The sequence below is a fragment of the Coturnix japonica genome, chromosome 1 (genome assembly GCF_054131305.1).
Source record: "Coturnix japonica strain WE chromosome 1, WE-NBRP24, whole genome shotgun sequence".
NCBI classification, from domain to species: Eukaryota; Metazoa; Chordata; class Aves; order Galliformes; family Phasianidae; genus Coturnix; species Coturnix japonica.
Window position 1 is genome coordinate 129,816,027 of NC_140663.1, and position 15,662 is coordinate 129,831,688.

Genomic DNA, 15,662 nt, shown 5'->3' on the forward strand with positions numbered 1-15,662 from the left:
CTACCTCTCTGTACGATTTGGAACTTGGCCAATGGATCCCGAAGTTATTAAGAAGAAAAAAAAAAAAAGAGAATGGGAATAGTGACAGGCAACACAGTGACAGCAGCTTCCCTTCTCTTGGAAGCCAGACAAAAATATATGTTTGCATATCCTAAATGTTGAAATTACATGGAAGGCACCTTCTCTGGGCTTCCGGTTGAAACAGAAACCAGATGTTTCAGGGTTATTTTCTCTGGTCCTTTAGAGAAGAGTTACTTTGTCTGAAAGTTCCTACCCTTGACACAGCCTGAGATTTTTTGCCTGAGATTTTTTTTTGTTTTCTGGCACTTAAGACTGTGGATGTAGTCAACAATCCTTCCTCCAGGATTTTGGAAACTCCTTATGAAAAAATGTGATAAGTACAAATTACCGTCTGTTCATATTTTCACTTTGAAATCAGCCTTTTTTTTTGTCCTTGCAAATAAAAGGGGCCAAATCTTTAACTTATCTAAATAAGCACAGAATTGTTCTGCCAGCACTGTTTCAATTTAAACCAGGTGATAGTCCTTGTATGTGAAAATAGACTTCCCACACACATCAGATTTCAAAGTTGAGCTGGCACAGTGTGGAAGACATTTCTTGTTTGGATGTTGCTTTTAATAGTCTGGAGCCTTCTGATTTGCTTATACAAACAATCAGGGAGCAATCCCTGGAGAAGTTTCTGGGGAAAGAAAGCAGGTAAAAGGCAAGAAAAGGAAGGAAGGAAGGAAGGAAGGAAGGAAGGAAGGAAGGAAGGAAGGAAGGAAGGAAGGAAGGAAGGAAGGAAGGAAGGAAGGAAGGAAGGAAGGAAGGAAGGAAGGAAGGAAGGAAGGAAGGAAGGAAGGAAGGAAGGAAGGAAGGAAGGAAGGAAGGAAGGAAGGAAGGAAGGAAGGAAGGAAGGAAGGAAGGAAGGAAGGAAGGAAGGAAGGAAGGAAGGAAGGAAGGAAGGAAGGAAGGAAGGAAGGAAGGAAGGAAGGAAGGAAGGAAGGAAGGAAGGAAGGAAGGAAGGAAGGAAGGAAGGAAGGAAGGAAGGAAGGAAGGAAGGAAGGAAGGAAGGAAGGAAGGAAGGAAGGAAGGAAGGAAGGAAGGAAGGAAGGAAGGAAGGAAGGAAGGAAGGAAGGAAGGAAGGAAGGAAGGAAGGAAGGAAGGAAGGAAGGAAGGAAGGAAGAAAGAAAGAAAGAAAGAAAGAAAGAAAGAAAGAAAGAAAGAAAGAAAGAAAGAAAGAAAGAAAGAAAGAAAGAAAGAAAGAAAGAAAGAAAGAAGGAAACAGAAGTATCTGAATTCATACACATGGAGGAAATAATAGGTACAAAGAAATAATCACTTTTGAACTTTTTCAGTTTTATTTATAAGGAAGTACATTTCATGTATCTCAGCATATCATTTACAAAAATCATCACAGATACATATAAACATGGTGAAAACCAAACTTAGGATGAACGAATCCTACTTTAAGAAATCTGAGGTCCTTCCAGGAATGTATTAATTATTTTGACTTATTCCACAACAATAGCAGCCTTTTGATACATTTGTTACATGGCTGAAGAACATCACACTTGAATTTCCTGCTTCAACATGCAAGAGATGTTGATATCCTAATAGCAAGAGTTCTACAGTACATTACTGCTGTGGCATGTCTGCTGGTTTCTCATGTCTAGACAAAGCAATGGAGTCACTAATTTTCTTTTCATAAAAAGAGGATCCTTTACTGCACCCCCTGTAAAAATTAACCTATGCTTATTATTAGGATCCCTCCCATGACTCTATTATTTCATGCAAAGTTGGCAATGAGCTTGCTGACACTTTCATTTGTTGATTTGGATCCTAGCAGTCGGAAACGACTTTGTGATTTTTACACGTATTTTTTGTATCTTTATGGAGAGTCATGCAAAAACAAACTGCACATGTAGATTCACTTTTACTCTCATGGGCATTCAGTCTGAGTTGTCTGGAATTGCTTTTCTAAAATATGAAGGCAATGTCCCAGCTTATAATGTCACTGCACACCTGCACACAGGCTGTGCCCATTTTAACATTAAAATAAAATTTGACAATATGAACACTATTAAATGAGGCAATATCAAGACTTAAAGAAACCATAGTGCCCCTGGTTCTAGTGAGCAAATTAAGCAGTGTGTAAAGTGTACTCATATACAATTATTGCTCATATCAGTTAAGATAATTCTGCATTTGCTTATTAGGTGAAATTAGCAGTTCAGTAACAAAAGAGTGTACGTGATAGTAAATTATTTTGCACAGGAATCACACAGGGCTTCAGCTTGCTGAAAATCTTACCAAAATGTTTGAATAATACAAAGTTCCAGAGAAGCCAAGAAAATTTATCAGAGAAATGTTTCCTGGCTAATAGAAATAGATATGCATTTGTCAGTGTCCAGGTGCAGGACTAATTAAGCTTTTTGAAATTGGGGATAGAAAGCAAAATCAGTATTGTGTTCAGCTTTGGGCCCTCACTACAAGAAAGACATTGAGGCCCTGGAACGCATCCAGAGAAGGGCAACAAAACTGGTGAGGGGTCTGGAGAACAAGTCTTATGAGGAGTGGCTGAGGGAGCTGAGATTGTTGAGTCTGCAGAAGAGGCTCAGGGGAGACCTCATTGCACTCTACAACTTCTTGAAGGGATGTTGTGATGAGGAGGGGTTTGGCTTCTTCTCCCAGACAACAAACAGGACCCAAAGAAATGGCCACAAGTACCAGGGGAGGTTTAGATTAGATATAAAATTTTTTATCTCAGAGAGAGGTCATGCACTAGAATGGCTGCCCAGGGAGGTGGTGGAGTCACTGTCCCTGGCAGCGTTCAAGAGGCATCTGGATGAGAATCTACAAGATATGGTTTAGTGGCTTGTGGTATCAATGGTAATGGGACGACCGCTGGACTTGGTGATCTTGTAGGTCCTTTCCAACCTAGTGATTCTATGATTCTATGAATCCATACGGAAGTATCACTCTACATTTTATTAAAATGAATACCCATTACCTCAACCCTCCATTACTAGCCGTTATTGGATACATAACTTGAGACAGACAGCATGATCCAGAGGTGTTATATTTATATGACTGAATGCATCTGTCTCAGGGACTGACTGTTCATCTCTGGGCTAGGTGCTGTAGAACACCTTCATATCTGTGTCTTGTCCATCCTCATCTACAGCAGACTGGCCTCTTCTGCAAAACATTTGCCATGCGTATCCCCAGTGCCCCATCTTGGTGGTTTTCCATGTTTTTTTTTGTGAGCTTTTTCCTAGTTCAGAGTGTTTAAAGCATCATGAGATCATTGCATTAGTCTACCAGCACAAAACTTATGTACCACACAGTAATAAAACTGTTATGTGTTTTAGGACATGGAGTGAAAGTGTTTGGAATATTCCAGAGTGTAAAGCTTGCCAAAAGTGTTGAAGAGCCAAATTTACTGAATTTTACTGGAATCTATTTTTACTGTCTTGAGGGGCCTTCAGAATGAACAATCCCCCATAAGCATTTCTGGGTTTTGTCAAACAGAGACTTGTTTGTATACTTTAAAAGCAAATCAGGGAGTGAATTCTGACTTCAAAATCTCAGCCCATTTAGTGCTGAACATGTATTCTGTGCAGTTTCCTATATGAATGGGCAAAACAATCAAACTGAAGCAGTGAGAAAGAATGAGAGCATTTTGGGACAGTAGTCCAGTGCCATGTGTGAGCAGGACCCCAGTATAGTTCCTTCACCACTATACCACGTCACAGAATTGCAGGGGTTGGAAGGGACCTCTGGAGATCATCATTTCCAAGTCCATCTCCTTATCCAATTAACCCCTTAATTAAAAACAAAGCAGCACTTAAATCAAAATTACTTCTAATTGGTGTGAATGTATACATTGCTTCAAAGCTAAGGTGATGACTTCAGGATAGTGAGAGAAGTAAATCTTAACACTCTTTCAGAGAGGTATGTCAGATCGAATTGTATGGACATCATGGATATTTATGAACACAATGCCTGCAAACAGAAATTAGATATCACTATGCAATGCAAATGGATGAAAGATGAATAACAGTATGTCATGTGAAACTGTCCAATGAAACCACAAATATAAATACTAAACTTTGCCCAGACAAGCACATCAGTGCTGCAAACAAGTTATTACTTCTCCAAATACCATTTTCAGAGTCTAACTACAGTAATCAAAAATTTGGTTTGAACATGCATCTTAAATGTTGCCTTAGATCAGCTATTCCAGTAGCTCTACCTGGAACAAAATCCTTGTAGCTGGGAATTTTTAGGGAGGGACTTCATATATTTACACAGAGTAGTGAGGCTCATGACCTGTTGAGGACTGCTGGTGGGTGAAGGCAGTTTAAATGATCCCTATAGTTCTGCTCAGTTGCACTGTTCAGGTAAGACTTTGCTCTGTTTATATGGATTTGTTAAGCATAAAATAGCATCAGAATAGAGATCGGAGTAGAGAGGAAGGGAAAAAACAAGGAAGAGAGAAAGTTGATTGAAGTTAAAAAGTACATAAATCACTTCAGAAATATAATTTGCAAATTCATTGTGTGAAGTAATTAATCAAAGCATGGCTGAGTTATAGTACTTGAGAGACTTTGATCTGACAACTGGAAGAAATATAAAGAAACTACTGGGTATCGAGCTACAGTTTAGAACGTGAAACGTTTCTCCATGCTAGTCACAAGTTTAATTACTTCTTTTTTTCTACTGACAGACCAAAATTAAAATAAATGGGCCACATCGAGACAAATTTCAGATGCATGGAGAGCTTGAGAATATATTGTTCCCATAACACAGGGATACCATGAAATATATTAATAAAGCTGTTCAGGCTTTTTTTTTTTTTTTTTTTTCTTTCACTGGGAAATGCATTGAGATCAGAAAATGGAATACACAAGAAGTGCTTATTTATCTGCTTAATTTAGAGACTCTAAAGTGTTTAAATTTTTACTATAATACACACATCGCCCCAGGTTTACAGCAACATGTCACAAGGAGAATAATTATGGTAAAGCAACAGAGACAGTAGTCAAATATTAGCAGAACTACTTTAATACTGCCATTCATTACTTTCAAATACAGATTCAGTTAGAGTCCTACACAGAGATTGTTCTGCTAATCTGTTTGTCTTGAGATTGCTGAAAGTGGCTTGAAATACTTTAAAAATAACTAAATTCACTTTTGGAAAATAAAACCTTTCTTGTAAAATGTATTTAAGTCCATATTACAAATATTACATTTTTTCAAACCAAGTGATGCCACTAATTAATAAAATTTTAAGTACTGCCATCACACCCTGTAAAACACAGCTGCTGCTGATCCACCATACTGGAACTTCTACCAATAACCAGAAGTCAGAAGCCATGTATCAGCGTCAACACTGTCAGGATAAACATTTGCCTTAAAGAGATAACTTAAAAGTAAAAAACTGTTACATTTCCTGTGCTCTGCCTTTTCACTTCCTATTCTCTACTCCATACTATTGACTGTTACATACTCAAACAAACAAGCAAACAAATAAACAAAAACAAACAACAACAAAAAAAAACACAGATGAAAAGTAACCTCTAAAAAATTTCTCTGCCATATTCCTCTCTTATAGGAAGAAGTCTTGAATTGTGCTTTAATCTCAAGAGCTATGATCTCACTCTTTCCCTTTCCTCCCTTCCAGTACATTTCTCCATCTGTTTCACACAGTCTCTTACCTTCTTCTCACAGTTTTCTGCCTGGAGTTATCTGTAATCAGCAAAGAAACACATAATTATTAATGTTAACGAAGAATTAGGAAGAAAATTCTCCTTTTTGTCCATTAGTGTGGCCAGCCAAATGCAGATGCTTCACTGGCTGTTGCTGTTATTTATCCATAACTCCTCTGCATATGGTACACAAAACAGCAATGAAGTAGACTCATTCTCTCATCCCTGCTGAATGAATGGCATGGGTTATTGAGCAGATTTACAGTAGTGGGTTCCAGAAATCCACCTTTTAATATGTGAGTTCTCTGTGCTTGACAGTAGGCTGGAGCTGTAAAAAAAGTGAACCATATAACAGAATGAAAATAGCAGCGCTTCCTCTGGGAAACAAACCTAAAACCAAGGCAATACAAAAGACGTGAACACCCTTTTTCTATTCAATTCACTTGTGAAATCATCCTTAAGTAAAGTTTTTCTAAAACAGACACATTCACCTTTAAGAATCAGCATCTTTAAGATCTCCATCACCTGGGATGCACTGATATCTTCAGGTCTTTAACTTCATAGAAATTAAGGAATCAGTAAATCATATGGAGTATCAAGCCTGACGTATCAAGCCTTAAGCTAAAAACGTAATCTTCCTTTCTGCAGACATAACAAAAGCACTGTTTTAAAGCATTGAAATGTCTCAGCAACTGCAGTCCTAGAGACAATGAGTTCTGCAAGTCCCAGACTCACCGTATCCTTCCTGAGGCCCTGTTTCCTTTCAGACATCAGGGTTTCTTTCCCAGGCATCCAGTCTCAGCTTTCAAACTGTGACTTGCTGAGTTCTCATGTCACCAGAACTATGTTTTGCAATGCTCTGGTTCCCAGAACTTTTCAAGAGATGCGTCATCCACTGGTTCCCAGAACTTTTCAGGACTTGTGTCTATCTCTTGCAAGGCTACAAAAGACAGTATAGGAGGGTTAAACAGGAGAAGTAGAGCTAACAAAAAAGAGAAAAAGAGAGAGAGTGAAAGAGAGAATGAAAGAGAGACAGAAAGAAAACAAAACAAGAGAGAGGGAGAAAGAGAGAGGGAGAAAGAGAGAGGAAGAGAGATGGAGAGATGGAGAGATGGAGAGAGAGAAAGAGAGAAAGAGAGAAAGAAGGGAAGGAAAAGGAAAATAAGGAACAAAGAGAGAAAGAAAGAAAGAAAAAGATTCTTGAATCCTACTGTGTTCTATATGAATTCATAAAGATAAATAAGATTCCATAAGGCCATCCCTCAAATGCAATGTCTTCTTGTTCATACAAGCCTGTTTAAAATATTTCTACATATGTCTAAAAATCTCAAAAATAAGGAATAAGTTTCTTCAACTTCACTGTCTTTCACTTAAGTACACAGAGAAAAAAATACCTTACAAAATCTAACTTATTTTCTTAACTAAAAATGAAAAACCAATTGAGTCGTTTTTGAGAAGAATGTCATCTGTAGAAAAAAGAATTGCAAGAACCCTTGAAAATAAAATATGACAGTCCAAAACACCATTAACTCTAGTTACATTTCTTGTAAATTTGTTCCTATGCATTTTCTTCAGTTCCTTACAGAAGGGGGAGATTTTGTGACTTTCAAGTCTTCCCTTCTGCCTCTGTTTTATATACCCACTTTCTCTGGATAAACGTGTTTATAGTGAGAATAGAAGTATTTGATTCAGAAGACAAAACTGGAGGGAGGATGTTGAAGAAAGTAGTGAAGAGCAGATAGAATAGGGAGCACTCTGAATAAAAGGAAAAGGTAAAAGGACTCAAGAAAGTAAAATACAAAAGGCTAGAAAGGAGAAATGTTGAAATGTCATATCAAGTGGTAGAGAATATTTTTCAACAACCACCTAACTTCTTTTAAAGGACAGTTTCTAAATGTTGCATTAACTCATGGTTGGAGATCTATTCTTTCTATAGAAATAAAATGTAACTGTCATAAGCTTGGGTACCTCAGTAGTCACTGCTTTTCATTTTGTGATCTGTTTCTTTATGTCTATCACAAAGAGATGCAATGTTCTTCTCCACTGGATAAGTAATGTGAATGTTACAAGTATCTACTACAGACAGATATTTAATCCTGATTTTCCACCTGTTGTCATTCAAACTATGCAACCCACTTTTCACACAGAAGTGAACAGTGTTCCACAAATGCAAGCACCTGTTTCTTTGATCATTTAACCTTACCAGCAGGTTATTTCCAGAATCTTCTGTTCTCTATACTTTTTCACTTGGAGGTAAAAAAGATGATTTGATTGCTAGGAGTTCTACTTTGTTACCAACCTTTGAGAGTCCTTTCAGTTGTTCATTAGCTATCAAGTAATCTAGAGAAATGAAGTCATAACAAAGGATGTACACCATCATCCAATATTCTTTGTTTTCTGATTAGAAGCCTATATGATACCAATAAAACCTTCTACAATGTGGATCCAACCCCTTTTGATATACAGCTCCCTCAAAGTCACAGGTTGGTCCTCCTCACCAGAATTAATCTCTTTCTGCCCCAGGTAATGAGCTACTAATATGACATTCTGACCATTTTTCCTTGGGCTTCCGTGGTTTCCCTCCTTGAATCTGAACAGGTGATATTCCTTAAATCTGGCTGCCCAACAAATAACCCCGTTTCCTACCCCCCCCGTCCCCTTTCCCCCACCCCTTCCCCCCCCCCCACCTTAAATTGTATCTATATGTGAAATTTTAAAAATAAAATTCCCAAAATTTTCATTAATTCTCTACAGGATGAACTCTTACTGTCCTCTTCCTACAGGCTGAAAACTAAGAAAGATGATAAATTCCACATTGCCAAAGTTAAATATGTGAAATTTCTGTCTGCATGTGAAAGTTCTGGGAAGAAGCACCTTTTCCCCATTCTCTTAATTTAGCTTTGAACTGGTGGAAACGTCCTTAATCAGCACTGAAAAGTGTTTTCTGCACTGATACATTGTACTTCAGGAAAGGAAAAAATAAAAGGATGACATCAGAAAACTGATTTTGAGATGAGATCTGCATGCGCTTAAAAGGAAGATAAAACAGGAGGGGGAGCTCTCAGTACATCAGCCAATAACGAAAACAAGATCTAGTGCAGCAATGTTTCCCAAGACAGGAAAAGGATCAACCCCTCCCCACTCTGCTTTCATCGGGGAAAAGGGAACCATTTTACTACCTGCAGAGACTGACCTTTGGCATTTACTGGCAAAAACACTTTTCTTCAAATTACACCTTTACTTAATCAAAAGCTTTCTTGATCACTGGTTATATCTGGTACATTGTTTGTTGTATTACAAAGGAAAAACTGACATAATTATCTTCTCACCTTTGCCTTTTTGTTAGAATAAACAAAATCTAACTTGGTTCAGAAAGAAACTACAGCAAACATCTAGATAGAGACCAAGGACAATGTCAGTAACAACTCAGAGATCCAAGAAGTACTGCACAACTGCTCTCTGTTCTCACTTTCTCTCTTAGTTAGGTCATTACATCATGTTTAAAGCTCAGAACCAAAGCCTTCTTCTTCATGACCTTTTACGCTAGATACATACCTTGGTTTGTGATCTACCAATGATCCCCCTTAGAAAACACATTTCTTCTTTGCACTTCTTTCCTCATTTATTGCTATGTGCTTCACTTACTTGAGTTGAAATCAAGTAGAGACATTTGGGAGTTTTGAATAGGAAACAGCTAATTAGAGTCTAGCTATACACACAAGTAAAGAAGCAAACTTTGTAAGCAAAAAAGAAATATCACTGAAATCAATCAGCAATAACTCATCCAGCTATTGCCATCTAGCAATTTCATTGCAGGTTACAAGAGGACCATGCAGAATGATTGAAAGGAAGGTTTAATAGACATATAACAGGCTAGACATGGAAAGAGAGACTGTAAATATTTTTGAATCACTGCCATCATAAATTTCTAATAAAATGGGATGATTTCCTGTGTAATAACCCTAGGCAAGGCATGTGTGATGCAGAAAAAAATCTTTAAATGGTTCTAAAATGATCTAATGTTATTTGCCTGGTAATACTGCAAATAATTCTGAATGTAACCTTCAAAAGAGAAAACAATGTGACATTTTCCATCCTCTTATTATGAGTTTGATTCAGCCCACTGAATACTGCAATATGAATAGATGCTAGGTAAGCTGGAAAAAAAAAAAAAGGCTTTGAATAAAAAAATACTTGAGACCAATCAACACTAAATGACTAAATGTTGGCTATTTAATGCTCACATACTTCTCATGAAGTTAGAAAGAAACAGCTGAATTAAGTCAAACAATAATAAAAGAAATCTGTGCAGATACCAAAAAAATAAGAATAAAAAAAGAGGGATGATCCAGGGAATAGAAGGGAGATTTAGATGAGGCTTGCTTAATTTAGCAAACCAGATGCTGAGAAAGGAGTATACACTAGAGAAGAAGAAAAGCTGGTAAAGCTGAAAAATGGAAGTTCACCCAAGACTGATTAAAAAAAAAAAAAAAAAAAAAAAAAAAGTCTGGTGTAAGATTACAGTGGAAAATTTAAAGAGGGTTTGTAATTGCCAGAGAAGTAAGAGAGCAGCTTAAATCTTTTTAAGATAGGAAAGGAATTATGCAACGTGGTTGACAGCGATAAAAGAGAGTGGTACCCAGGAGGTCCTAGCTGCTCCACATGACCCATGACTCCGCTTCACACCCCTTCCAATCTTATGCACATACAGAACAGAGGCCTGTCATCACTGATACTCTGCAAACAGGAAAAGAGGCTAAATTTCTCAAACTCACTTTTGAAGTAAATTACACACTGCAAATTATGCACTAGTTTTATTATTCAGTAACTTGTGTTAGTAGAATTCATCTAATATTAATGAATTCTCTTAGTAGGACAAATGTAAAGATTTGTGGTTAAGTACTCTAATGACATGCATCAGACTCTCAGGAAATGTTGGTTACTATTAATCTCCCTGCATCAAGATTTTGCAGTTTTCTTTTTGTCTCAATCAAACATTTCTATTATGACTGACACAAATAAATATATATATATATATTAAATATATATATAATTTAAAATGTAATTTAAAAGAACTGCTGTGTCCAAAACATCTCTGTAGTGTTACATCCTCAAGGCAGTACTGCTCTTGCATCCAGCCTACTTGATGAAAGCTGCTTGTGGAAACATGAACATGTGAACTTATAGGAAGATGTCTAAAATGTGATCCAGAAGTTGTAGATAAATAAAAACATCTATTAACTTACTTATAAAGCAGAAATGTAAAGGGTCCCTTACTGAAAATTGTTTCAGAATAGCCTTTGGGCTATAGCTGCAATATCTGAGCTTCTGGAAGCTACATAGCACAAAACTCCTGGAGTACCACACATGAGAGTTGTTTTGTTTGTTTGTTTGTATGGTTACACAAAGCTCAGTTCTGATGGTATGTGTGCTCATGATCCTCAGCAGGTCTTTAGGCATGTAAATCTGAATCAACAAAACAGGCCTGAGCATGCTCCAGTTAGTCAGACTTTCCTCTTGTGGAAGTCTTCTGAATCTGCATGGTTCACAATACCATGGTTCACAATGGCCAAGTGGAGAAAGTGAAAGAGCCTACCCTTAATGAGAGATACTTAACTCAGTTACGAACCTCATAAATGTAATTATCCACTTGCAGGTACCGGTCTATGTGTCCTTTTGTTTACACTTATAAATCTAAAGAAGCCCTAAGCTAGCAAGTTTAAGTGATACTACTGCTTTGCACGTAGAATGACACAATCAGAAAGGAGAAGAAGGAATTAAAAAATAAGCAGATAAATGATTCTATTCATTTCCTGGGAGAGAACACAGGGAGAAGTTAAGTTGTAGGTCCCTTTGCAAATCTAGTTGGAAGTTCACTGGGAAATATTCAATTCCAATTAAAATGGTTGCCATTAAAAAATCTTGGGTAGATGAAGAGCTTAGTAGATTGAGTGGTAGCCAATGTCTCCCTCAGAACACCCTAACAACTGGGTTTGAATTCATAAGTGATCTGATTGTACATGTGCAAATGCTTCCATATAAAGGTTAGGCGCCCATTGTTACTGCAGCATCTGTTAAAAAAGATAGCCATATCGGTTGCTAGGAGATGGCAGAATTCTCCTGGAGAAAAATCACTCCTGATAAAAAAAAAGTGATTTTACATAAAGACCTTCTTAAATATAAATATCTTTGACAGCAGCTATTATTATTCACTGAGTTCCTTCGCAACTGAATAAATGGCATAAAAATATATTATTCAAATATCATTATATCCTAAAGTGTTAAATAGATTTTTCTCTCTTTTCTCCCCTCCTTTTTTGTTACTCCAACGTGATATTTCCTTCCAGCTAAAATTACTGCCTTCCTTTTTCTGTAGACCATTCCTTGAAAGAAATATTTGGAGAACTGAGCTCAAAAATTGAACTTGCTTGTGTTCCACTGTGAAACCAGCTTTGCTTAAAACAAATTGTACAGCAGGATAAACACTTTACTGGGAAGGAGCTGGAATGCAGAAAGATGAAGGGAAGCTTGCAGCAAGCCTTCACAAATGGATGGATGGGAGAAGGCAGGTGGGAGGCTGTGTCTCATGAAAACAACCAACCACCCAATTTCATTTCAATAACGTTTGTAATTTTCTTCCTACTGAGGTAGCTGGAAGTACAGCTGCCCTATATTTGTGACCATGTGCCCAGCTTTTGGTGAATATGACCCTAACAAATACAACATGAAACAAATGATATACTTGCTGTTTTAAACTTGTGTAGTCAATAAATGAAACAATAATCTTTCCTAATTTAGTGTGCTCAGACTTGCCATTGTGGCCATGAGAACTCCTCAGCTGCAGAACACAAAGGCATGCTGCCCATACAATACATGGTTCCAGCAGCTGTGCCTTCCATTGACTCGAGCTGGAAGAAGTGTAGATCAAATACCAACAACAACAGATCAATGTTGTAAATATTAGCATGAGAAAGAGTGCACCAAACTCTGAGTGTGTCTTTTTTTGTCTGGTTGTAATAAAGTTTCTCAAGAATTTTGCACATGGTGACAAGAGAGTGTGTCTGCAAGTATTCTAAGCACCTCAGAACCAGGCAGAGGCATGTTTTCTTGCACAAATATTGACAAGAATCCTTCAGTTTATTTGGAATTTTCCTAAGAAAGCTGCAACAATACAGTAATACCTCTTTACTACTTTCTACACGGTTGTTTCAACTGCTGGCACCAGGAAATCCTGATTGTTTTAATCAACACCACTTGGAGTGATGACGTTTCCTTTTTTCTTTTAGTGACAGACATGGTGCATTTCCTTGCACAAAGTTCTCATGAGAGACTTTTGTGCAGTGCTATGTATATCCAACTGCAAATATGTATTTGTGAAGTAGCTGAAAGAGGTCACTATATTTTCTTCATCTACTTTTCATCTCAGTACTTTATGCATCATTGCTGTACTTTCAAATACAAAAATGAACTCAAGAAAAGCAAAGGGACTACTGTCAACAGTTATAATAGAACCTCTGAGGAATATTTGGAAGATAAGGAGTTGTTCATTTAGTGAAGCTTTCTATTTAGTTTTGGTGCTGCTTTCCTCCTCTGTCTCCTTTCTACAGATTACATGTGAACAAAAAACTGTAATGTAAGACATTGGTGCATTCTTGAATGTTTTATAATAATTAGACTTAATTAAAGTTATTAAGGTAATTAGAACATAACATGCATATACCCAAACTATTACACTGTGATGAATATTTTTGCAGCACCATACTTTTCTCTGCAATTCTGTATAGTACAGACAAAAAGAAGCACTAATAAATTACTTCTCTTGAGGCATATGGAAAAGAACTGAGCCCCAACTGTGCTGGTGACAGCAAGAAATGCTCTGCTTCCGTTGCTCAGAGATCAGTCAGGACTGTCATTCCCCACTTCCACAAACCCCAGGCAATGCAGGAGTTCACCACCTCACACTCATGTCAGTGTTTGGAATCAAAAGAGAAAATGCACTTGTTTGCACAATGCTATTTCATAACCAACACCATGAGTTACTGGGTAAAAAAAAAAAAAACATTTTTACTTCAAAATTCCACAGCTTAGCACAGGCCCTTTAAAGAGCTTGACTGCAGCAGCTGTACAGTCACTGATCTGCTGCAGTATATGTGTTTTGATGTCCTCTGTCTGTTCTTTCTTTCCTCTGCCTTGATGAATTGAATTTATAGTTAACAAGCTTCATCCAGCTAAATAATATAAAGCAAGCAACATTTTGTGTTTTCTGCATTTTTTTCCAATTTATCTTCTCCTACTATGACCAAAACTTCCTCTTTGTCTCCCACAGACCTTGGCATCATCCTTCAGTCCCAAACTTCATTTTCTGCACCAGCTCATACACTCTAGACAGCAAGAACTTTGACATCATCTTTCTTGATGGTGGAAGTAAATCCCTAGTTTTATTTGTTTCACGAGGCTTAACACTAGGAGTTTCTGAATGCATTCTCCAGCAAAAAAGCTGATATGAAGCAGAGCATACAAATGGTTTAACTGCTCCTATTTTCAAACAATAAACTCATTTCTCTTTTCTGAACAGGACTGATCTTAAGAGGCAGTCTCGAATGGTCGGTTCAGGAAGGAAGAAATCATCACTGAGAGTTAGATCTTGCAATGTTGTCATTCAAATATAACAAGAGTGTAGTGTCTCAATTCTGCTAAGCTATAAATCAGTCACTGGATAAATGCCTGAAGAGTTATTTTTTAGAATAGTAATAATTAACTGTTTAATTTAGGGAAAACACAAGGCCTAATACAGATACTCACAGAATCATAGAATGGCCTGTGTTTAAAAGGACCATAATCTAGTTTCAACCCCCTGCTATGTGCAGGGTCACCAACTATTAGATCAGGAGGCCCAGAGCCACATCCAGCCTGGCTTTGAATGACTCCAGGGATGGGAAATCCACAACCTCCTTGGGAAACCTGTTCCAGTGCGTCACCACCCTCTGTGTGAAAATCTTCCTTCTAATATCTAACCTAAATCTCCCATCTTAGTTTAAAACCATTTCCCCTATTCCTATCACTATCCATCCTCATAAACAGCAGTTCTTCCTGCTGTTTAGATGCTCCCTTCAAGTTCTGGAAGGCCACAATGAGGTCTCCCCAGAGCCTTCTCCAAGCCCAGTTCCCTCAGCCTTTATTCATAGGAGAGATGCTCCAGCCCTCTGATCATCTTAGTGGCCCTCCTCTGGACTTGTTCCAATGTCTCCACGTCTTTCTTGTGCTGGGGGCCCCAGGCCTGGACTCCAGATGGGGCCTCACAAGAGCTGAATAGAGCGGGACAGTCACCTCCCTCTCCCTGCTGGCCACTCCTCTTTTAATGCAGCCCAGAACACAGTTGGCCTTCCAGGCTGCAAGCACACACTGCTCGCTCATGTCCAGCTTCTCATCTGCCAGGACTCCCAAGTCCTTCTCTGCAGGGTTGCTCTCAGCTCTGTTTCTTCTCCCAGTTTGTAGAAACACCTGGGATTGCCCCAGCCCAAGTGCGGCACCTTGCACTTGGTCTTGAACCTCATTAGGTTCTCATGGACTCACTTCTCCAGCCTGTTCAGGTCCCTCTGGATGGCTTCCCTTTCATTCTAGTGCATCGACTGCACAGTGCTCCAGGTGAGGTCTCAACAGCACAGAGAAAAGGGGCAGGATCACCTCACTCGATCTGCTCGCCACACTTCTTTTGATGCATCCCAGGATAAAGTTGGCTTTCTGGGCTGCAAGGACATGTCACTGGCTCATATCCAGATTACCATCCACCACTATCCCCTAGTCTTTTTCAGCATGGCTGTGCTCCATTTTTATGATCCCTCAGCTTTACTGATAGTGAGGGTTACCATGTTCCAGGAGCAAGATCTTGGACTTGAATTTATTGAACCTCATGAGCTCCACCTGGGTTAACTGCTTGAGCCTGCCTAG

General features: G+C 38.3%; 1 long non-coding RNA gene across 2 annotated transcripts; it reads right to left on the bottom strand.

Moving 5' to 3' along the window:
* Nucleotides 1–1,338: 1,338 nt before the first annotated feature.
* On the bottom strand, nt 1,339–6,654 carry LOC146762731 (uncharacterized). 2 transcript variants are annotated; one of them, XR_014948050.1, is made up of 3 exons: nt 6,450–6,654; nt 5,724–5,754; nt 1,339–4,008 (listed from the first exon to the last, which is right to left on the bottom strand). It is a non-coding gene; the product is annotated as an uncharacterized LOC146762731 (long non-coding RNA). The 2 variants fall into 2 exon arrangements; XR_014948052.1 differs by lacking the exon at nt 6,450–6,654 and adding an exon at nt 6,206–6,343 and having other exon boundaries at nt 3,877–4,008.
* Between the last annotated feature and the right edge of the window lie 9,008 nt (nt 6,655–15,662).